Consider the following 25,879-nt stretch of genomic DNA (forward strand, 5'->3'; position numbering starts at 1 on the left):
AAGTACATACCTGGATAAAGAAGAAAAGGTGTCTTCGTTGAAAAGGGAAATATACAATACCCTCAAATCTTTGTAACTCCAGAAGAATAGACTAATTATGTGTAATTAAACTCCAAAATGTAAAACACTGTTAATTCCAAACTCCAGAGAAGAATGTAAAAGTAGTTTGACAATCAAGTCACATTCTGGGATTTGTAGTTCACGGGGACAAGCATTCCTTCCTCAGCCCTGAGATTCATTTGAAATAATCATGATCTCTGAACAAGGAGACAGAAATGAATCACACCTGGGAGTTCTTAACTGGACGCACAGTCTATGTGACAGACTGAGAGGAGCGGAAACCTCAAAAGCTTAGTAGAAGCAGCAGGTAAAGAATCTCCTCAGCTTTGCCAACAATGAAATGATCTCAGCCAGAATGAATCAGCAGCATGGAGCAGCAAGAAAAAGGAGGAAATCTCAATTTTTCTATGTAAAAATCAGAATAGAAAATTCTGTCCAAAGGAATACTTATTCCCATCATTTTAAGGGCTGAAAAATTCCATAAAGGAGATCTGATCTTTCTTCAATTTCTTCTAGTAACAGATCCTATTGTATATACATATATATCTATATAATCCACATGGTGTTTACTGTGTGCTGATTTTTTTTTGCCCCCAAAATAAAGAGACTAGGGATTATGTAGTTAGAGATAAACATAAATTAATATTAAAGCAGAAAACTTTTTAGCTTTTTATCTGTACCTACATGTTAAAAATTTCACCAATTAGGGTCTCTGAAATATTGTGATTGTATTACTAACTTTTCATCAGAATATAGATAGATAGATTGATATATATATATATGTCATTATGCTCTCTGATTTGGTAATTGCTGAAACTAGGTAGATCTGATTAATTTTTTAAAGACAAGGGGTTTAGGGAGAAAAGAACAATAATGGATAATTAGTATCGACCAGCTAATGAAACCATCCTTAACCTTTATCTCTTCAATTAGAGTATCACATGTTGGAGTAAATTAATAGAGCCTGTCCTCCTTGGTAGCCATATGAATTGTAAACTCATTTAAGAATGAGGGCATACCTGTGTGTATATGCATATATATGTATATATAGATACATGCATATTTATAGACATATAGATACATATGCATGTATATACATGAATATACACAAGTGTATGTATATGTATATATATATTCATTTACATAATTATACATGCATCTAAGTGTGTATGTATCCATGTATATAACATACATTTGTGTACAGTTATGGGTATGTACAGATATATATTTCTTTCATTGGCCATCTTTTAATACGGTGATCAGGAGTCCTAGCCATGTAGCACAAGGGATAGAGTATTAGACTTAAGAGTCAGAAAAATTTGAGTTCAGAACTGTGCAAAGTCACCAGTTTCACTTTCTCCTCTGGAGCCATTTGTGTCCAGTGGCCAAATATAAATTAGGATGACTGGAGATGAGACTGGATGCAATGAGAATCTTAGCTTTTTTAAGCTAAAGTCCTTAACAGGTTTCATCACCCATCAGTAATTAAGGATAGGTAAGAAAGAAATGAATCGAGGAATGACTTTATCTAGTGGAAAAAAATCAATCTGAGAGGAGTAGAACCTCAGAATTTCTAGGCAAAACAAGAACAATTGTTAGTTAAAATTAACTATATAAAATTACTCTGAGAAAAACAGGGTCCAAAGACAAGTGGGGCTTGTCCTAGTCTCAGGTACTTACTTGCAGTGTGACCTTGGGCAAGTCTTCCTAGGAAAAATAGAGATAATAATAGCACCAGCTTAACAGAGGTTTTGTGAAGATAAACTAAGAGCAGTAAACTTATTTACCAATCTTGAAGTGCTAATACATGCTAGCTTTTATTCTAATCTCATCCTATCTCATGTGAGACTGTAGATTAGTACAGTTGATAAGTATGTAACACTATAAAAGAAAAAACAATATGAACTAATCTTTGTTTCATTGTGTTGAATTATAGTCTCATCTCATTTGTTTTGGGAAGAGTATTGCTCATAAATAAAATACTTTTTAAAAATATAACATTTATTTGAAATAAGTTTTTTTGAATAATTGAGATTCCTTCAGATTATAAAAAGTCCATTAAGGAAATGCAATACTCATCTTTCTGCAAAAGTATTTCACTTTCATATACTTATGTGTGTCTACATGCCTATGTTTATACATATACATATATGTATGTATATAACTACATCTATATCTATATCTATATTTATATATTGTATGTGGTTTTTTTTTTAGCTAAATGTACCTATTCATTTTTTTAAGCATTGAAATGGGTTACAAAGATATGGGTTAAAAAAGATATGAATGAATCTAATATTTCCTAAAACATGTAATGCTGACCTATCATATGTAACAACAGTTTAAACAGTATTTTCAAACTTAAATATAAAGATTATTGATTTGAATCAATTGACATTTTTAACCAAAATTTTATTTTAATCTTTTTTTTTTTCTTTTGAGGAAGAAAAAAAAATTCTATAGAAGATGAGTTTGGGGAGTAAAAGAGAGGCTTTAAGCTTGAAAAATTGTCCCTAAGGATTAACATTTACCAGCTGTTGAAAATTTCTGCCAACTTCTTAGTCTAAATAAGAGTATTTAAAGATGAGTTTCTTTTTGAGGCAACTTTCCAAGATTAAAAAGAGTCAGGATCTTTAGTGCATGAAAGATTTTGAGCACACTCAATTAAAAGACTAGGTTGGTCTCCTAATAGATAAAATATGCATATAGGACATACAGAACATTTCTAGTTTTAATTATTGAGTAACCAAGTGTAGGATCTTGGGCAAGATGCTTCTTAAAGATTTATATTTCGACTTTCATCTAAGCATTTCTTATTGACCAGAATAAAAAGGATATATTCATTTGGGTCAATGTCTCTCTTACAGGATTCAAGGATTTTTTTCCATTTTAAAGACTTCTAGAAAGTAATAGGAAAGATTACATAAACACATATTTGTACATATATACATAAATATTACATAAATATATGTGTAAGAATTATGTTTTTTGTGCTTTTGATAAAACAAAAAAATGATAGAACCCTATAATTTTAAATATAGGATGCACCTCAGAGGTCATCTTAATCTAATTCGTGTATGATGAAATTATTTTAAGTGAATCCCGGTCTCAAAGGGGAAAAACATAATCTACCAGTTGTTAATCTTGTGATTTGGGGAAAGTCACAACTTTTGGACTTGGGTTTCCTAATCTTTGAAATGGAAGTGAAAATATTGTCATTACCTGTATCCTAGAATCATTGCAAAAGCAGTACCTTATAAATTGCACAGCACTGTGTTCATTCAATTCATCAAGCATTTATTTTAAAGTGCTATAAGAATGTGATCTGATCTCTATCATCCCTTCCTACCATCCCAAATTTTAATCTAGAATTCAGTTGTCATTCAATGTTCACTTAAGCATCTTTAGTGTCTAGGAAGTAATTACTTTCCCAAGTCTTATGCCTTCTAGAAAGATTTTTATTAGGGGGAGGATAGCTGATATTTATATAGTACCTTAGAGTTTACAAAAAGACTGATACATATTTTATCTCATTTGATCCTCACAATGCTGGAAGGAAAATGTTATCCCCATTTTACAGATGAAGAAATTGGAACAAAGAGTGATAAATTACTTGTTCAAAATCACATAATTATTAAGTATCTGAGGCAGGATTTGAACTTAGATCTTGTTATCTTCAAACACAGTGCTCTTTGCACTATACCTACTAAATGTTAAACTAAATCTACCTTACTATTAATTCTACTATCTGATCCTACTCCTTTTCCCTAGAGCCAAGAAAAGGCAAGTCTAATATTTCTTTCACATGATAGCTTTAAAGAATTTGAAAATAATGAAAAAGTTAAGATATTTGCCCTGTGTTTTTCATGCCAACATATCCCTTTACTGAATGATTTTGCATTGCTTTATAATCTTGAGCATCTCCTTCTGGATGTACTCTGTGTTGTCAAAGTCCTTTCTAACAATATGATGGCCAGATTGTTTAAAAAAAAAAAAAAATGAAACAAGTCAACGATCCATATATACCAATGACACCATGGATTGTTTCACTGAAACTAAAATCAGGCCTATGAAATATCAACTTTAGAAGGATAAGTTGATATATGCTAAGCATGCTGTATTTCATTTCATAATTTATAATAATCACTCATTACATTATCTAAATGAACTTATTTATATTTTAAATACTATTTTTAAATTGTATAAGCTATTTCTTCTTAGGTTAACACATTTTATTACTTACTGTAGTAATACCATAGTTGAAATTTTAGACATGAAAGAAAACTTGGAATGAATCATTCCAAATTTTCATTTTGCAGTAAAGAAATTTAATCATAAAGATTTGTCCAAGATGACACAAATAGCTAGTAAATTCTAAATAAATAAATTCTAAATTAGTGAATCAGAACTTAATACAAGCACATCTATCAAACCTGTAGTTTACATAAAGCTTGGATGAAAAAGTGATAACATAAAGTGAAAATTTCAACAATAAAGATATCAGACTTCTCAAAGAACTCAACAACTAAAATAAAGGACTGAATCTAAATAAGATGAAAATTAATAGAGAAATGTCAGGACCTAAACTTGATATTAAAAAAATAAACCTTATATTTTAAGATAGGGAATGCAGAGGTTAGACCAGTGGTCCTCAAACTTTTTAAATAGGAGCCAGTTCACTGTCCCTCAGACTGTGGGAGGGCCGGACTATAGTAAAAACAAAACCTCACATTCTGTCTCCGCCCTCAGCCCATTTGCCATAACCCAGCGGGCTGCATAAACGTCCTCAGCCAGCGGCATCTGGTCCACGGGCCATAGTTTGAGAACCCCTGGGTTAGATAATAGTTCAAATGAAAAAAGATCTGAGAGTTTAGTTAACATGTGGCCTGGAAGCTAAAAATGCTAACGTTGTTCCAGTATCCCTTAAAAGAGGTAGAATGTCTAGGAATAATAATTTCTAGACATTGTGCAATAATTTTGCTGTATTGTATCCTAGTCATACAAAATATGAAGTACTGTATTTGGTTCTGTACCAGAACTCAGGTCTTACAGGGTAACAAAACATTTTATTTAGCTAGGGACAAGGAATAGATCAATGATCTGATTGATAGAGAGATATCCTAGGAGAAGAATCCCCTTCTGCCATTCCAAGTTGACATCTTTTCTGAAACTTACAATCAGAAATTACAAATGGATCCCTGCAGGCATCATATTAACTTAGAAAACCACAAATTAATATTAGTTATGGTGTATTTTTATTCTATAAAACATTTCCCAATTATATTTTAATTTGGTTCTGTTTCACTTGAGAGTTTTGTCAGTTTACATCCACAAAGAGTTTGACCTGGCTCTAACATTGACATTCAATTGATGTTACCAAATTAATCTGCCTTTCTCATAACATCTTGGCTGCCTTTCATATTTTGTATGGACTTTTAGTATTGATGTCCACCCATATTATGAGATATACTTTATAATTTAGAAGATTGGAATTAAGTTCCTTATGTTAAAAGTCATTTTGTAGGAACCATGTTCTAGACAAGTTTTAACAGATGCTAATTTAGGACCAAATTTCTTTGTAAAACATCTGTAGCATGAATGTAACAAGCCCCAAACACTTACTGAGGAAAAATCTTTCCACAGATTTCTCCATTTCTATGCAGTTGCCTGTAGCAAAAGAATTCACTCTTACTACATTTATTCATTGTACCTTGGGTTTCATCACATTGCCAAATTATATCAATTTTATAATGTCAATGGAAACAAAGTCCATATTTTATCAGCTTTATGTCATGCTTTATTAAATTAATTGCTACCAGAGGACCTGCTCTTCTCTAAAAGATTTTCCACTACCCACAATTTTCTGATCCTTTCTTTTAAAATTATTTTATGTGGTTCAAGGCACAGAAGGCCAAATGCATACCCTGGAAGCAGATCACTATCTAATTATTCACAGAAAAGATATAGTCAGCAAGAGTGAAGAACATTTCCACCAATAGAGCTGTTCAGCCACAGCACAGAAAAAAATAAAATAAAATAAAGAATGGATGATAACTCTTGCTGCCTTATCATCTTTGCAGAAATCAATAGTCAGGTTCTTATCAATAAATTCCTATGGTGTCTTCAAGGATCATGATGACAATTTATTAGACATCACATTCTTAAATTCTGAAGCAGTCCATAATTTGATGATTGATTGATAAGTAAAAGCTGAACTATTAGTGAAATTGAAATGTTTTATATATATATAAACATTTTCTTCTTGGGACTCCTTTTCACTTGAGAAATTTTTACCCAACTCTGAGTATATATAGGTACATAAAATAGGCATATTTTATTTAACATTTACTGATAACCAATTATAATTTAATTAAACATTTACTGATAATAAATCATAGTTTCATGACCCCTAAATTCAGTTACATGACCATTTAAACCACTGGATTGCCATCCATATACACATATACATATACATATATGTAGACATTCACATATGTGTACATATATGCATATATTTATTATATATTGATAGACACAGAGATATGATTAAAACTTAAATATTGCTTAATAAGATTTACATTTGTGTTACAAAAAAAGACTGTAAAATTAATTTGTTTAATTTCCATTTTTTTTATTTTGACAATGTCATTGATTGTAGGAAAGACAAGTTCATTTCATCAGGACTCTAATAAAATAATAAACATTATTTTCTCCTTTTCTGTAATCCCAAGTGGGTATGATCATCAAGAGAATATTTTCATAGCCTTGTTTAATGAAGGAATTTGTCCCTGCTTTCTTCTACCTCATATGGAACCGGGCATATCTTAATGATGTTTCATTAAATATTCTGAATTATGTCAAGCATTTCTTAATGTCCCTCCATCTCCATGAGAGTCATTTGGTACAATGAAATACCAATTTTCCCCACTGTTAATAAATACACACAAAGAAAGATAATATAAAAATTGATATTAAAGATTAGCAAGACATTTTTTGAATCATAATAGCTACAAAAGCACTCAACATTAACTGAGTTAAGAAAGCATTGAGATGGAATAAAAGATCATGAAAGGTAGACCCACTATTGTTTTTGTTTCCTAAAATACACAATGTATACATGCCCTGTGCTTGATCAATGTTTCTAGAATTTATTTGATCTCCCATAAATTAGATATTATTCTGGAAGGAATCAACTGGAGAGCAAAATAAGGACCCTCCCTGAACAAACAAGGCATGTTAGATTTCTGAAATACTATATTTTGGGAATTTCTTGGTGAATTTGGACTTTTAAAATTTGGCCATTATTTTTATGATAGACAACCACTATTATAATTGCAGTTGATAGACTAGGGAGTAAATGGCATGAATAAAAATCATATTTCATATCATCATTAGATAGAAGTTGAAATGTGTTATAGGGCTGGGTGTTGAAATGAGATTTAAATTTGAGTTTCACGTTTAACACTAGCTATTTAATCATGATCAAATCAACAAAAACCTCAGTCTCAATTTCCTCATCTGTATAGCAAGGTTAATAATATACTATCTATAACAGAGTGAAAAAACCTTGGGAAACTTACTTACTATATGAAGGAGAATTTATATAATTACTCCACCCTCGTGACCATCTATAGCCATGACAGCTTCCAATGATGGAATAGACCCTTAGCAATAATGGGGTGTGAGATGAGCCAGACAAAGGCTGGGAATTTCTTCACTGGCAAATGGTAGATACCTTCACCTCAAATGCTAAGACTTACTAGTGGTGAACTGAATATGTAACTTAAGGACTTACAAAGCACTGTCCTTACAACAATCTGTGATTAGTTCCTATAAACATTATTGCCTTTATTTGAAAGATAAGGAATTTGAGGTTAAAAGAGGCTACATGGTTGCCCATTTAGCAATTGACAGATTTGGGTCTTGAACTCAATTTCTAGAGCTCTTCACAAGAGGGATTTTTCAAGGAGGAAATGACCTACATAAACTCTGAGGTTCATTTCAATTTTAGGATTCTAAGATTTCTTTATTTTTTGTTTTTATTCCCCTTACAAGATGTAAAAGGGAATAAACACAAAATGCATTTCTTCAATCGCTATCCATAAACTCTTGTAAATGCCCTATAAAAAGGAAAACTTGAACCCTATTTCTAAAAATGTTAAGCTTAATCAACATTCTTTTTCTAGTTTAGCTATTTGCACAGACTTATTAGAAAATGAGAAACACCATGGCATAGCAGATAGAGACCCAGCCTCAAATTCCAGGACACCTAACTTCCAATACTGCCTTTGACACATCCTAGTTGCATAACTCTAAACCTATCTCATAATCTCCCTGTTTCTTCACTAGAAGTTCTTCATGCCATAAAAAACACTGATCCATTCTGAAAATAATGGTTATTTATTTTTATATAGTACTTGCCATTTTACAAAGTACTTTCTTTCTTTCTTTTTTTTTTTAATAGCTTTTATTTATCAGATATGTGCATGGGTAATTTCACAACATTGACAATTGCCAAACCTTTTGTTCTATTTTTTCCCCTCCGTCCCCCACCCAGATGGCAAGTTGACCAATACATGTCCAATATGTTAAAGTATAAACTAAATACAATATATGTATATATGTCCAAACAGTTGTTTTGCTGTACAAAAAGAATCGGACTTGGAACAGTGTACAATTAGCCAGTGAAAGAAATCCAAAATGCAGGAGGACAAAATTAGAGGGATTGCGAATTCTATGTAGTAGTTCATCGTCATCTCCCAGAGTTCTCCCACTGGGTGTAGCTGGTTCAGTTCATTACTGCTCTATTGGAACTGATTTGTTCATCTCATTGTTGGAGAGGACCACGTCCATCAGAATTGATGATCATATAGTATTATTGTTGAAGTATACAACTATCTCCTGGTCCTGCTCATTTCACTCAGCATCAGTTCATGTAAGTCTCTCCAGGCCCCTCTGAAATCATCCTGTTGGTCATTTCTTACAGAAAAATAATATTCCATAACATTCATATACCACAATTTATTCAGCCATTCTCCAATTGATGGGCATCCACTCAGTTTCCAGTTTCTGGCCACCACAAAGAGGGCTGCCACAAACATTCTTGCACATACAGGTCCCTTTCCCTTCTTTAAGATCTCTTTGGGATATAAGCCCAGTAGTAACACTGTTGGGTCAAAGGGTATGCACAGTTTGATAACTTTTGAGCATAGTTCCAAATCACTCTCCAGAATGACTGGATGTATTCACAGTTCCACCAACAATGTATCAGTGTCTCTGTTTTCCCACATCCCCTCCAACATTCTGCATTATCTTTCCCTGTCATTCTAGCCAATCTGACAGATGTGTATGTAGTGGTATCTCAGAGTTGTCTTAATTTGCATTTCTCTGATTACTAATGACTTGGAGCATCTTTTCATAAGACTAGAAATAGTTTCAATTTCTTCATCTGACAATTGTTCATATCCTTTGACCATTTATCAATTGGAGATTGGATTTATTTCTTATAATTAGAGTCAATTCTCTATATATTTTGGAAATGAGGCCTTTATCAGAACTTTTAACTTTAAAAATGTTTTCCTAGTTTATTGCTTCCCTTTTAATCTTATCTGCATTAATTTTGTTTGTACAAAAAATTTTCAATTTTGTATAATCAAAGTTTTCTACTTTGTGATCAATAATGATCTCTAATTCTTCTTTGGTCATGAATTCATTCCTCTTCCACAGGTCTGAGAGGTACACTATCCTATGTTCTTCTAATTTATTTATAGTCTCATTCTTTATGCCCAGGTCATGAACCCATTTTGACCTGATCTTGATATATGGTGTTAAGAGTGGATCAATGCCTAGTTTCTGCCATATTAATTTCCAATTTTCCCAGCAATTTTTGTGAAACATTGAGTTCTTATCCCAAAGGCTGGGGTCCTTGGGTTTGTCAAACATTAGATTATTAAAGTTATTGATTATTTTGTCCTTTGGACCTAACCTATTCCACTGATCAACTATTTTATTTCTTAGCCAATACTAAATGGTTTTGGTAACCACTGCTTTATAATATAATTTTAGATCTGGTATAGCTAGGCCACCTTCATTTGATTTTTTTTTCATTAATTCTCTTGAAATTCTTGATCTTTTTTTTTCCATATGAACTTTGTTGTTATTTTTTTCTAGGTCATTGAAATAGTTTTTTGGGAGTCTGATTGGTATAGCTCTAAATAAATAGATTAGTTTAGGTAGTATTGTCATCTTTATTATATTTGCTCGCCCTATCCAAGAGCATTTAATATTTCCAATTGGTTAGATCAGACTTAATTTGTATGGACAGTGTTTTGTAGTTTTGCTCATATAGTTTCTGATTTTCCCTACAAAGTACTTTCTTAACCATTCTCATTATTAACATTTTTAAAATATTTCTTCTAAATATTCCCTCTGAAGTTCCCCCTGTTGGTTTTAGTCCTCATGTTTGTAATCATGCAAAATAACTTATTCCCATTTCTATATTGCTGCATAGTACTTTTGAGTATTTACCAACTACGACCTCACCTTAAATTTTTACTTTTTTCCATACAAATATCCCCATTCTTTCAATTATTTCTGATAAAAGCATTTCTAGATTTGCCCTTTTTTTTGCTGCTCCCTTTTCTCTGAACAGTCTTAGTTGAGAGATCTTAAGATGTGGTATCCAGAATAAAACATGACATTTTCAATGTGTTCTGAACAGCATAAAATACAACATGTTCATTACCTTTTTTTCTATATATCTTACTTAGCCTAAAACTTCCTTAAGTTTTGTTCTTGGGAGCCAAAGTATGGTATATGGTAACAATGTACCTATGACAGTCTATGTGAGTAGTTAGGACCTTGGATAGAAATACATCAATCAATCTAATACTCAACTCTGGCTTCTGTTTTTCCATCAGCAACTTCATACTTAGCTAGCAACATGATTGCTTCAATTAATGAATAAGAGCCTTCTCTGACAAGCCCAGCCTCCTTCCACTCCTTCCAAACATTCAAGTACAACAAAATGTTATATTTGATCTATTCTTAATCCAAGTCTTTCCTATCTTGTTCTTGTATACCTGTTTTGTTTTTTAACTTAAAAGAAGGATTTAACATATATTACTTCTAAGTGCAACCTGGCCTACTTTAGGAAAACATTGAAAAGCTGTTCTGGTGGAGACTTCTAGCTACTTTCTCTCTTTGTCACTTGTCCATCAGCCTCAAAAAGACTTTATTTTAATCCACTTGTGTTCAGTCACCAAAGAGGGAAGTCCTCTTCTTATGTTTGGGCCCTGGATTCCCAAGAGAGTCATTCTGTGCAAATGTGCTCTTAAGTTGCTACTTCACTCTCTGGGTTTATGTCTGAGTGCCAATAATAAAATTAGCCGTGATGGCTGCCGTAAGCTGTTTATAGAGATGAAAGACCTTCCCAAATACGTTTCTGTAACAGCTTACACGCTTGACTACCATTAAGCACATAAACACACACTGCACAGAAGAATCTGTGACTTTAATTCCTCATGCTTTGGTTTAAGAAGATGGGAGGTTCCCAAAAGGAGACAAAATGTTTTGTTTCCAGTGAAAAGGAATAAATCAATTTAATATTTCACATTCCAATTTTATTTTTAGAAAGTTCTGTCTCCAAAATTCAACTGCAAAGGTAGCTCTTGTTGCCTGAAAAAATTGTGGGTCATTTAACTTATTAGAGGTAACCCATATCATTTGTATTTGTCTTTGAGATAATATTGGCCTCTGACACTATGCACCCTAATATCTAATCAAGAAGCTAGCATAATGCAATTGCAATTAAATCATTCAGAAAATATTCATTGGAATTCTACTACAATATGATCAAATAAAAGTCCAAATTATTACATGACTTAGAAAAAGTTAAAAGTTAAATATTTTCCCCTCTCCCTTTGAAAGGATATAATATATATATACATACATACATACACACACACAAGATTATTTCATTTGTTGTTTGTTGTTGTATATCTCTATTACCTAGCACAATGTCTAGTTTAAAGTAGGAGTTAAATGAATATTTGTTGATTGATGGTTTGTTCATTTCATATCAGTGTTGTAAGCTAGGCAGCTGTATTTTTTTTCTTTCCTATAGATGAAGAAATGTAGGTACATTAAGATGAAAAACAAATTCACAAATTTTGGGAAAAGCTGATGATAATTGTGAACTACTTAAGAAACCATTTTTGCTTTCTTCCTTTAGGTCTAAGCATAGAAAAGAAAATTAAACAAAAACTCTAAATTTTAGTCTGAGACAATTGCCTCCTACAAAATACCAGATTCAGATCCTATTTTTATGAGTGTAAGGGCAGTTCTCATGTTTGAAATGATCATTTTCCAAAAATGTGTTTGTTAGCCAAAAGAACAGAACTTAGTATATATTACCCCCTTTAGAAATTATCACAAAAAGTGGCTAGGCACTCATCCTGGTCCACAAAAGCCTACTTAACTCATAATGAAACTAAAACATTATGTATTTCCATGAGCCACAGTACATAACATTTGCATTGCTAGTCCCTTAATATAATGGAAACTAAACAAAATTGAATATCTTTCATATGCTTTCAAATTTAATTATATTTGTGTGGTACTTAAGGCAAAAGAAGTTGGATTTGAAAAAGATAAAAAGATAGAGCAATAGTTCAGGGAGATTTTAAAAGGAAATTCTGGGCATTTCAAGTACTCTAGAAATTGGTGGCAATATTTTTGTCAAATCTGACTATTTTTCCTACCTGTGACTTTCCTTTTATGTGATAAGGTTATATCACTTGTACTATACTTTTGCTTAAGAATCAAGGGAAAGAAAATGGAGTGAGAAAAATGGGCATAGATTTCCCCAAATAATCTGGGGACAATATAAGAGGGACAAAACTAAAGTGTGAAATTGGTGAGAGTTCCTGAAGTTATAGTCTTAACAAGCCTTGGATGATTGACATTTTGCCATTCAGTGAAAATGAATGAGCAACTCTCCTTACTCTCCTTACTCGCCTACTATGTGTAAGTAACTGTGCTGGACACCAAAATATCCCTTTTCTATGACTGACCATGTGGAACTTGGAGCCTCTAATACACAACTAAAATATCGGTATCCAAATCTGTAGGGAATCAGATCAGTGTTAAGGTCTGCCAACCAGGTGACACGTGGTTAGAGTGCCAAGCCTGGAGTTGGGAAGATTCGCCTTCCTGAGCTCTGGCTTTAGACACCTGTAATGCTGGTAAGTTATTTAACTTGCTTTCCTTAATTTCCTCATCTTTAAAATTACCAAGAAAAAGAAATGACAAACTACTCCAGTATGTTTGCCAGGAAACCCCCAAATGGAGCCACAAAAGTCTAACATTACTGAAAAAATTACTGAACAACTGATGCATTGGTCTCAGATTTTCAGTCTCTCACATAAATGAAATCCTCCCTGCTAGACTGGGCTTGCTTCCAATTTTCTTCCAGGTTAAAAAATGGAAGAGTACAAGGAGACTGAGCTGGTGATAAAAGTCACTCAATATTGTTGCTTATGAGAAACACTTTGGTTTTGCCAAGATAAGGCCTTGGAAAGAAGTGCTCTGATGTTTTATGAATAGACTAGTAACATCTCTAGATTCAACTAAGACTAGGGGTCACCTCTTTATTTTCTAATAATCCAATTCAATAAACATTAATTAAATGCCCACTATGTATTAGGCATTATATTGAGCACTGAAGAAACAAATAAAAAAAGATAATAGCCCTTTCCTTATAATCTATGGCAGATGATAATACATAAAAGAAAAATGAAAGGAGGATCACAATGTGTTTGCTCTATGAAATCAAAGACAAACAGAGCAACTGATGGAAAATGAAGTTACCAGGAAGGTTGTGAATCCTTCACCTTAACAAATAAGAGAAATTTTTGAAGCTTATAAGCACAGTCCATTTAATTAATTTCTATTTTATATCAACATGATACAGTTGTATTTGGGATAATCCATTTGTATGTGTAACTTAATCCCTGAGTGCTCTGGCCACCAAGTGTCAGAGTAGATTACACTTTATTTTAGAAACAATAGACCAACTGTAGTTTCTTGAGGAAAGGGGGGACAAGATTAGACGTGATTTGGGAATATCAACCTGGAAATAACAGGTATATAGAAGAGGCTGAAGACAGGGAGAAATTAAGGGGCTTTTACAATAGTTCAGATAAGAAGTAATGAATACTTCCATTCAGACAGAGTGGAGCAAGGGAAATGAATGTCAAAGATATTATAGAATAAGCATTAACGAGGAAGTGATGCTTTAGATAAGAGATGTAAGAGGAAGTCAAAACATGAGCATGATGATTGGATTTAATATATGGTATTTAAAGGGAAAATAATTATTTTTAGACATGGCAAATCTAAGATGACTGTGGAATATCAAGATGGACATGTCCAATAGGCAGTTGGTGATGGATAAATAAAGCTCAGAAGAAAGATAAAAGTTGGATATATAGATCTATGAACCATACATAGAGATGATACAAACTACAAGATACAGGCACAAAAATGACATAGGAATGGCTTTAGGACCATACTAGATTTTCGGATTACAAAATGGTGGTTAGAGTGTGGTTACTAGAAGCAACTGTTTCCAATATGAATGTATCATTAGATTCTACAAGATGATAACCAGATATAAGTTGTATAAAACATACCTCTACACTAACGTGACCTTATGTCATCTGTTTAAGATTATAGAACTATAGTAGCAGCTCCTTTTTGGATTTTTCTGTGTGTTATTTTATAAATGCATCCAGATCTTAGGAGGAATGGAAGCATTCAATAAGCAAATGCTGTGCATCTGGAAATCTTCCAGCTATTTCAATTGGGAGTTTTCAATTGCCAAAGTGCACCTAATAAATATCTCTTAAAGTACTTGAATCAGTTTGTACAATAGATGTCCAGAACCTTTCAAGATGATTGAAATTTGAATTTGCAGTCATTATCACATCCCACAAAGTGCCATTTATTTTACCTGGGAGGTGCCAGAATGTGAGACGCCTATGTCCTCAAGGAAAAGTGCTGACATGAGCTAAGTGTTTTCTAGGAAGTCAGTAATAAGATCAGGAAACTTGTTAAAATTTAGGACATCCATGCCAAAAGTTACCCCACTCTCTGGGGATCCTTCCAGAGCATTACATTACCTTTGCCACCGAGCCTAGAAATACTACACAAGCATTTTTGCTTGAATCTGGAATTGTAGATCTGTATAATGTTTGAGGCATAAGGGTCCTTAGAGATTGTCTAGAACAGATTTTTTTGATAAGGATAAGTATGAGAAAACTGAGAGTGGAAGTGATGTGCTTGCTAGTAGTATTCCAATACAACAAACAACTTTTATGTGAGCAGTGCTATGTTTGACAGTGAAGATGTGCAGATAAAATAGAGTCCCTGCCTCAACAAGCTTACATTTTATAGTAGGGATACAATAAATACCAAGGTAAGTAAATGGATGACAACTGGAGGAAGAAGAACTCACTAATGAGAGCAATAAGGGAAAGTTTCCTATAGGATTTGAGCTGAGACTTGAATCAAGATAGTATTCTAAGAGGTGAAAGTGAGGAGAGAGTGCATTCTATGATTTGGGGGCAGTCAGTCTAAAGGTATGGCGATGGTAGAATGAATGTCAAATTTAGGAAACAGTTAAATAGGCCAGTTTGTCTAAAGTGGAGTCGGAGCAGCTGGATGACTCAATGGAGAGAGTACTGGCCCTGGAGCCAGGCGGACCTGTTTTCAGATTTTACCTCAGACACTTAACAATTACTAGCTGTGTGACCCTAGGCTAGTCACTTAAGCCTAATTGCTTTACCCCTTCCCCCCAAAATGCAGAGTGTATGAAGGGAATAATTAGTACAAAGCTGGAGAGAGAAAAGGAATCCAGCCTGGGAAACATTTTAAATATCATGCTGAAGACTTTGTATTTTTGTCCTAGAGCAATAGGAATCATTGAATCTTCTTAAAAAGGATAGTGACATCCTAAAACCTGAACAAGAATTAGAACAAAGGGGTTTTGATTCCCAGACTAAAGGTCTTCTCTAATGCTCTGCTTTCCTAAGAAGACAAATTAAAGAATGTAGTTTAAAAAATAGAAGAAAAAAAATTGCACTTTTCCCAAGAAATGTTAAATATAGATTAAAATGGCATCCCATGAGCTTTACAAAAATAGGAACAGTTAAAGTTCAGGATAAATATCTTATCAGCATATACTTTGTGACTCCTTTTTCAGTATGCATGAGGTTCTGCTGCAAAATATCACTGGCCAATTTTCAAACAAGCTATAAAATAGCCATTCTTTTCCATCAGCTCTTTGACTCTTGGAGGAATTCTTTAATGAGGGAAATGTCAAAATGATTGTCACTAAATCAAGGGCTAGAAGTGTTTTCTGGAAGCCAGTAAGGAATGATAACATACATTTTGATGTTCAATATGCAAATGCAAATTTAAATTTAAATATTTTTAAATCTATTTTATCTGCATTTCTGCATCTAAATGAGGTGGATATCATGGGCCTGACAGATTAGCATGTAGCATTATGCAGTGAAAAGTGATGTGTTGATGGTGCATGATTATGCCACAAATACAAACTATTTTTGAGTGGATACTAAAGTGCAGAAAAACACTTAAAATATGTCACTAATCCTGAAAATTAAAAGAATGATATAGATCAATTGTTCATCTCATTATACTTTTAAGTAAATTACAGAAAGTGTTAAATAATGGAATTCATGGAGATGGAAGATAATCATTCACCCACTGCGGAAATGTTTGCTGGATGGGTTTTTAAAACCTCTTGTTTATATAAATAATGTTGACTGTCAGCTATATAAGTGGGTCTCATCCCTTGATTACTTACGTTTGATCACAACACTGAAATATCCTCCCTGCTTCGAAACCAAGATGAACAGCTTCCTCATAAGAATTTTCCATCCTTATCTCCAGAAACTCATCATTCTGCAAGATGAAATCAATTCTGAAATTTACTCAATCTCAGCACCATCTTTCCTTGGGGTACCTCTTTCCCTCTAATTAGAGATGCTGAAGGATAAACACTGGAGACATGGTGAAGCATAAACACTGGAGACATCCCCTCTGATCTTTCACCATGTAAGAAGGATTTCTGGAAATTCACCTCATTTCTCATATAACTGCTTTCCCAGCCTTTCTAATCTCCAAAACTGCATCATTTTACTAGATGTAATCAATTCTCAACCTCTTACGTCCTCAGATCCTCATCCTTCCTGGTTGTAAGACTCTAATGTACCCCAATACTGAGTAACTCTTATCCCCCTCATTTCAGATTCTCCCTATGCATTATCTTCCCATATTAGATCATGAACTCATTGAGGGATGTATTATACCTTTCTTCATATCTTCAGCACTAAACACGAGACCTGGTATATTGTAAGTGCTTAATAAATGTTTATCGACTCTCACTCTGGGGCAGTGAGAAGATTTAGAATGGGAAAGCGAAATACAAAATGACTTTATGTAAGTATTGCAGGGAAAAAGTGTAGCATTCAAAGAAGGAGGGAAACAGGCACAATAATAAAAATACTGTTCTTTGACTGATTTGACTGGTGAATCCACTTACCTTGATCCACAGAACCTAAAGTTGCCAGAGATCCTGATAGATGGCCAAATAACCTGGAAAATGGGGGGAAAACACCTGAGATATCCCTACAGTTCAGAGCAGATTTGAAGTTTCCTATTTTTATGTTATGAGTTTGAGGCCCAGGGTTTCTTTCATTACTGTTGACAGGAGTCGAAGATCCTTGAGATTTGTATCGCTACATATCTTGAACTATTCATGGAGGCACAGCTTTGAAAATTTATATAAATTCAAACTGTGTAAAACTGAGAAGTCCTGAGTCTAGGTTAATGCAATGTCTGGGCTAACTTGTGCAATGTAATAGACTAGTGAGCTTATAATTACTTGGTGGATGTTTGATTATTATTTATCACTTCTCTGATACCAAATACTATTTGTTTATTGATTCTTAAAATAAAAGATTAAAAACGAACTTCCTGCAGACTGCCTTCCTGGAGTACTAATTCCATTATGTCAAGATGTCACTGGAAACAATTAAAATACAGCAAATTCAAGAAAAGGAGGAAGGTTTACCCCTGTTGGTAAGAGCAAAGAACCAAATTCTAATTGGTTAAAATCTTTAAAGAGCTAAGTTTTAACTGGAGAGATCCCTATATCTATATACTCCTAAAAATAAATCAGCATTGTCCCAGAGAGATGTTTAAAGGGGAGAGAGAAATTAATATTGACTCTCAAACCCATAAAGAGTACTTCTATTCTCATAGAATATGAACAAAATGTCAGGGTAATTGTGTAAGCTCTCCTTTGAATAGCTGTAAGTACCACTTAGTGACTAAGATAACATTCTCATTCTTTCTCTTCCTAAATCTCTTTCTCTAAAATGATTCATTCCAGTATTTAAATGTCTACAAACATGTTCATTTCTTCCTGTTTCAGAAAAAAACCCAAAAACCCCAGATTTATTGAAAGAGCAATTTTAGAGATCTCTTAATCACCAATCCACATTTTATTGGTCTTTTGAAACCTTTCTTTTTTCTCCAAATCCAGTGGACTCTTTCCTCAGTCCCTGACCATCTGGACATGTTTGACACCAACACCACCCCTTTCCTTCTTTAGACTTTCTATTTTTTTTTTTATTTTGTGTGACCCGTAACTTAATTTGACTGCTTCATCTCTGCCCATTCCTTGTTACCCACTTTTAATATTCATTATTCCTTTTTATATTCAAGGTTTCCCCAAGGTTCTGGCTTTTTCAGTCTACATATTATCTTCTTGATTGATTCCAAAACTTCATTTATCTCTACCTGTATTGATGAGTCTAAATACTCTACCCCAGATATTTTCCCAATTTTAAACTTTCAGCTGGATATCTTCTCCAAAATATCACTTAGGAACTTCTAACTCAACACATCCAAAACTAAAATTCTGATGACAATAATAAACTTGAAATATTCATTCTTATTCTTCTCCCTCATGTTGACACTGTTAAATCTCCTTGATTTTATCCAAACAAAATTATACTTATCCCTCATTTAATTTTCACTACATCCATTTTATTTCTACTTCCATCTTTATTTCTCCCACAGAATATACTAATAATTTTCCATTAACCATAATAGCCTCCTAATTGGTTTCCCTTCCTATAATGTTATTCATTAACCTAATATACTATTAATACTGCTACCAGATTAATCTTTTTAATTACCAAATCCATTCACATCACTTCTTTGCTCAAAAATTCTTTTTTTTATTAATTATAGTTTTTATTTACCAGATATATGCATGGGTAATTTTACAGCATTGACAATTGACAAACCTTTTGTTCTAATTTTTCCCCTCCATCCCCCCCCCAGATGGCAGGTTGACCAATACATGTTAAATATGTTAGAGTATAAATTAAATATAATTTATGTATACATGTCCTACAGTTGTTTTGCTGTACAAAAAGAATCGGACTTTGAAATAGTGTACAATTAGCCTGTGAAGGAAGTCAAAAATGCAGGCAGATAAAAACAGAGGGATTGGGAATTCTATGTAGTGGTTCATAGTCATCTCCCAGAGTTCTTTCGCTGGGTGTAACTGGTTCAGTTCATTACTGCTCTATTGGAACTGATTTGGTTCATCTCATTGTTGAAGATGGCCACGTCCATCAGAATTGATCATCATACAGTATTGTTGTTGAAGTATATAATGATCTCCTAGTCCTGCTCATCTCACTCAGCATCAGTTCATGGAAGTCTCTCCAGGCCTTTCTGAAATCATCCTGCTGGTTGTTTCTTACAGAACAATAATATTCCATAATATTCATATACCACAATTTATTCAGCTATTCTCCAATTGATGGGCATCCACTCAGTTTCCAGTTTCTGGCCACCACAAACATTCTTGCACATACAGGTCCCTTTCCCTTCTTTAAGATCTCTTTGAGATATAAGCCCAGTAGTAACACTGTCAGGTCAAAGGGTATGCACAGTTTGATAACTTTTTGTTGCTCAAAAATTCTTAAGAGCTCCACAATACATAAAATTTTAAAAAATTCTTATCTTGGCTTTTAAGGTCTTCATCCTGGCTCAAACTTATCTTTACCATTCTATTTCATAATAACCCCCTTACCAAATGCCATATTTTAAACAAACTGGTTTCAAAATTATTCATTCCTCAAATTTGCCTCATCTTGTCATACCTCTAATTATTTGTGCAAATCAAGTTCTAAGAATGGAATTACTTCCCATGCATCTCTATCTCTTGAAATCTCTAATCAATCTGATGATTTCTACTCATTTCCCATAAGTTACTTTGGACTGTGTTTAAATACATTTTCTACGTGTACACACACACAAACACAATCATACACTCCTTAAAGGCAAGAACTTTTTATATTTTATTTTTGCATTATCAACATTTAAGACAGTATATTTCCCATAATAGTGCTTGGCAAATGTAATTGGATTTTCTTTGCAATAGGGAGTGGGAAGAGGGAGGGAGAGAAAAAGAGAAAGGGATGGAGAGACAGACAGTCACAGACAGAGAGACACAGAGGGAGAGGGAGAGGGAGAGGGAGAGGGAGAGGGAGAGGGAGAGGGAGAGGGAGAGGGAGAGGGAGAGGGAGAGGGAGAGGGAGAGGGAGAGGGAGAGGGAGAGAGAGAGGGAGAGGGAGAGGGAGAGGGAGAGGGAGAGAGAGAGGGAGAGGGAGAGGGAGAGGGAGAGGGAGAGGGAGAGGGAGAGGGAGAGGGAGAGAGAGAGGGAGAGGGAGAGGGAGAGAGAGAGGGAGAGGGAGAGGGAGAGGGAGAGGGAGAGGGAGAGGGAGAGGGAGAGGGAGAGGGAGAGGGAGAGAGAGAGAGTCACAGAGAGACAGAGACAGAAAAAGGAGAAGGAGAGGGAGGAGGAGGAGGGAGGAAGGGAGATTGAATGACATAATTTGAACATGCGTTTTTAAAGATTTTATTTTAAAAGTTCAGTAACTTTCTCAAAAGCTTTAAATTCATTTCACATGTTAAAGGTTGGAAATATATTGTTTGGGGTTCTACCTTGTCTGCCTAAATGATTATGTGACATGAAAACAATGAATTTCAATGTGAAACTTTCCTTCAAACCAGTTATTTGGCATCTCAATAGCAGCACCAACAAGAACTATAACAGAAAACACTCTTACTGACTAAATTCAATCTTTAAAAAAAAATGAATGTAGTCAAAGTGTTTTTGTGTAAAAACTGAAAAGCCTGAGTATGATGTACAAAACTGTCCTTAGTGGCTTTGTTGATATGTTTCCAGAAAGTATATTGTCATTCTGGTGTCCTAACTTTGGAGCCTATATCTATATAACAATATCTACGCAGGGCATTGCAATATCTAGAGAGACAGAGACAGGAAGAACTTGAACATCTCTCTTCAAAGATTTTATTTTCAAAGTTAGGTGTCTTTCTAAAAATGTTTTAAATTAAATTCTTCATGTTGAAGCATAAGAGATGTTATTTGGGGGTCTACTTTGTGTAAGTGATTATATAACTTGAAAAGAATGAATTTCAAAGTGAAAATTCCCCTAGTTTCTTCACCTGTAATATATCTGCAAATTATAAAAGATAATACAAGGTCATCTCAAAAGCCCTTTTCATTCTATATCTATTACCTTAAATTTACTATACAAGAAAACATGATACTGGAGCATTACATAATTGGGCTTGCTTTATTTTTTTGCTTTTATATTTAACTCTACATAAATTTCAGCTTCCTATTGTGTGTATCCTTATGCCCTGTCTCCTATGTTGCTATAAAGCACTTTATTCATTTTACAGCATTTGATTTTCATAACAACTCTTAGAATTCCTTACATTCTCAATATTCCAAAATCAATTATGATTATAACTATTTATTGTGCATTCACTGATTCCCCCATGGTTACATTTTCCAAAACCCACAGAAATCACAACTGAATTTTAAAGAGCTTAAACTTTCCTTACTGATTTTTGATGACTAGGCTAATGGTCTGGAGACACATATGCCCTATGGAGTCCTCAAAGTCAACAGCCAAGGTCATATCACAGGACAGAGAAGATACAGCAAATGTGAATAAAGGTAAGGAACACACAAAAGGAGAGCCTCTTGTAAGGCCAAGGAACACTGAGTTTGGGGGATGTACAGCTGGATACTTCCATTAGAGAGTCAGAATCTTAAAATTATTGATATACTTGATCATTGAACTGAATTCAAGAGTTTGAAATTCAACAAGAATAAATTTGAGGTCTTACATTGGGTTAAGTAAAATTAGATAGCAGCTTATCTGTAAAGACATGGAAGTTTTCGTGAACTTCAAGCTTCATATAAAACAATAGTGTGATATAATAGTCAAAATAGCTATTGAAATCTTAGGCTCATTTAAGAAAGGCTACTAGGGAGACAATAATCTCATTGCACACTGCCTTGGTCAGACTCCATCTGAATTCTTGTGTTCAGTGATCAATACTACATTTTTATGAAGATCACCATAAAGTTCAAAAGCATTTTAAAAAGAATAGCTGAAAAGATGAAAGGTCTTGAGTTCATGTCAGATGAGAATCTGACGTGGAGGAGAAGAAAAGAATGAAGGAGGAATGCTGGGGAAAGGAACAAGGAAGGTAGAAACTGTAGGTGTAAAGAACTGTTGTGTTTAGTCTGGATAAGAGAAAACTTAGGTGGGAAATATAAAAGCTGCTTTTAAGTATTTGAAAACTTTGTTGCATAGAAAAAAAAATTGACTTATTCTCTTTAGCCCTGGAAGATTAAATTAGTAGTAATGATAGACATTAAAGGGATTTGAGGCTAGGAGTTTAAATAAATAAATATGTATATATGTATATGTACACACACACACATGTGTATATATATATATATATATATATATATATATATATATATATATATATATATATATATATATATATATATTAACTTCCTAAAAATGAAAACTATATTGCTTTGGGTGGTATTAGGTCTCCTGACATTTGCTAATATTAACAAGGGTAATTCTAGCTTAGAATTGAATGTTTGCATATGCCAAAGAGAGTATACCAATGGGATAACTATCTATTATAAACATTTAAAATGATATCTTTCTCCTAAAAAAAAACAAAAACAAAAAGAATACTCAGACATTAATTGATGCAATAGATAGTACAAGAGAATCACTGGGGTAGGAAGAAAGATTGTGTTCAAGGAAGTTCTGATCAAAATTTCAACAGCCTTCAGGAAGACATGAATCTCAAACATATTCTAATTGTGTGATCCTGGGCAAGTCACTTAACTTTTATTAGCCTCAATTTCCTCACCTGTAAAATGGTAATAATAATAATGATAGCATTTATCTATCAGGTTGTTGAGAGGATCAAATGAGATAAGATTCAAATTACTTAATAAATTTTAAATTCTCTATATATTTATTAGGAATACCTGATCATGTCACTGTCCTCCTCAAAAGACTTAGCTCCCTGTTGACTAGGATTAAATGCAAAATCTTAACCCTGATATTGAAAGTGCTGTTCAATATCACTTTCAACTACTTTCCCAGTCTTGTTTTTCATTCCTACTCTTTAGATGGTCTCCCTTCTAGTCCATTTAAGCTACTAGCTGTTGCCCATATATGAAACTCTATCTCTTCCCTATGCTTTGGAAAAGCCAACCCTCAAAACTCTAGGTCTGTAGTGTATTAACTTCTGATCTTCACTTAAAATCCCAAGGATTTATCTTCCTTTCTCTGTTCCTGATCTTCTATAATTCAAAACTATGTTGTTGTTGTTGTTTTTCTCTTTCTAACTAGTTTAGAAATTTCATACAGCACCTGGGTCCTTCTTGTCCTAAAATAATGTGTCTTCTTTGTGATCTTTTCAGCCTGGAATATTCCTTTACAAGTTCTTTCTCTCATTGGTGAATTCTGAAACTTTCAATTTGTGGAATGGCCCATGTCATCCTGCCTTGTTCTTCTTTCCAGTCCTGTTCCTAACTTTCTGTCCTCCAAATAAGGGATGAATTGATTGAAGAAAACAACTCCCTAAATATTGAATTGACCGATCACTTCTAGTCTGTGTATTTCCCAGTCATCTCTGACACTCAGGGTATGGATCTCACTCCCCTCAGGTGGCTGGAGCAGTGAGTGCTCTTCTATTTCCTGCAGCCTCCTTGCCATGCCTTGAGAAGAAAGCAGTCTCCTGAAAACCAGAATTATTCAAGACAGACCTACACAGGAACTTGTATTATGTGAAATCAACATTATTAGAAGAAGACATCTGAATCATCCTGAATTACATTGGTTATGCCAGTATCTTGGAAGTGCATTCAGATTCAAAGAACAGGTAGAAACTTAGTAGGTGAAAAAGGTCTCTTCAGCTTTTGTTTTTGGGCAAAGGAAGAATGTGAGCATTGCTTGAGATATACTTCCAGGTAAAAACAAGAGTTATTCAGAGATCCTTGTGGGGAATGAGCATAAGCACAGAAGTGAAAATGTGAGGGGATGCTCTGATGCCATGAAGAGGTGGGAGCACTGATTCTATGGAATGAATGACTTTTCAGAAATCAGCCAGAAAGAAAGAAGAAAAGGATTGCTTCAAGCACTAAGTCAATAAACCTTTCTAGACCATAGACACTTAACTATAATTACTGGGAAAGTAGGAAGCCACCACTGATGGCTTCACTCAGGCTCAGGAAAGAGTCTTCAGGAGAAGATGACATCAAAGATGAAATTATTTGACCATCTCCTTATTTCCTGACCATGTCCAACACCCAAAATAGCTGCCCTGATGAATTTGTGCCTCTCCTCGAATCCCAATGGCATTTTTGAGCCATCTTACCCATATAACACTTATTTTCCCCTCAAGATGACTTAGACGTTTACATAGCTCTGATTACAAAGATATAAAGCAGACCAGATTCTTTCAAACCAGCTGTGTGGCTATTCCAAAATGACTCCAATCCTCTTCACCATACACATATACAGCCCACTAAAGAAACCACCTCTTCCAAGTTCCAAAGCTGTGGGTTTACATGTAATGTCTCATACATGGTCCCTCATTCTGCCAATGATGTCAAACCATACTCACCTATCTAATCACTAAACAGAACAGTTTCCCCATAAAACAAGACTCCCATGATCCCATGGGATCTTTACTGTAGAATTTTCTGTATACCACACAGATTCAGGGCTCTGAAAAGGGCATCTCACCTCTACTCAAAAATCCCAGACTATAGATGCATCTTGCTATGATTTCTGCAAAGGTCAGGGGTTTCTAACACATGTGTTCAAAAGTCTTATGTGGTACCTTCCTCCCTGCTTACCACTACAACCCATGATGCAAAGAGTGAGCAATGCAGATTCATATCTAATACTCAACTATAAGTCAACCCAGTTCTCCCCTCTTGGGTATGGACTCAAACTTGCATATTCTACACAAAAAGCTAAAATATATTTTCTGATTTTCTTGATAAAATCTCACTGACATCAGAAAGTAGAGCTATGCTGGCCTATAAGGAATAACAATTCACCCCTCTGTCGTGTCCTCATCCACACTATACACACCTTGGGATCCACATTGCTATCAGATCTTTCCATTGATGCATATTTTGTGATTCACTAAGAGGGAGAGAAATAACCAGGCTTCCTTTACAAGTTGGCACTTGGACTTGCTAGACTCTTTACATTCATCCCATCCCCAACTCTACTCAATTTTATTTTTAAAGCAATTTAATAATTTGGGTTTTTCAAATGAT

At 34.1% G+C, this 25,879-nt stretch overlaps 1 pseudogene; it reads left to right on the forward strand.

The window, feature by feature from the left end:
• The first annotated feature begins 22,149 nt into the window (after window positions 1-22,149).
• On the forward strand, window positions 22,150-25,608 carry LOC141561865 (spermatogenesis-associated protein 2-like; annotated as a pseudogene).
• The last annotated feature ends 271 nt before the right edge of the window (window positions 25,609-25,879 follow it).

This window comes from Sminthopsis crassicaudata, chromosome 3 (assembly GCF_048593235.1).
Source record: "Sminthopsis crassicaudata isolate SCR6 chromosome 3, ASM4859323v1, whole genome shotgun sequence".
NCBI classification, from domain to species: domain Eukaryota; kingdom Metazoa; phylum Chordata; class Mammalia; order Dasyuromorphia; family Dasyuridae; genus Sminthopsis; species Sminthopsis crassicaudata.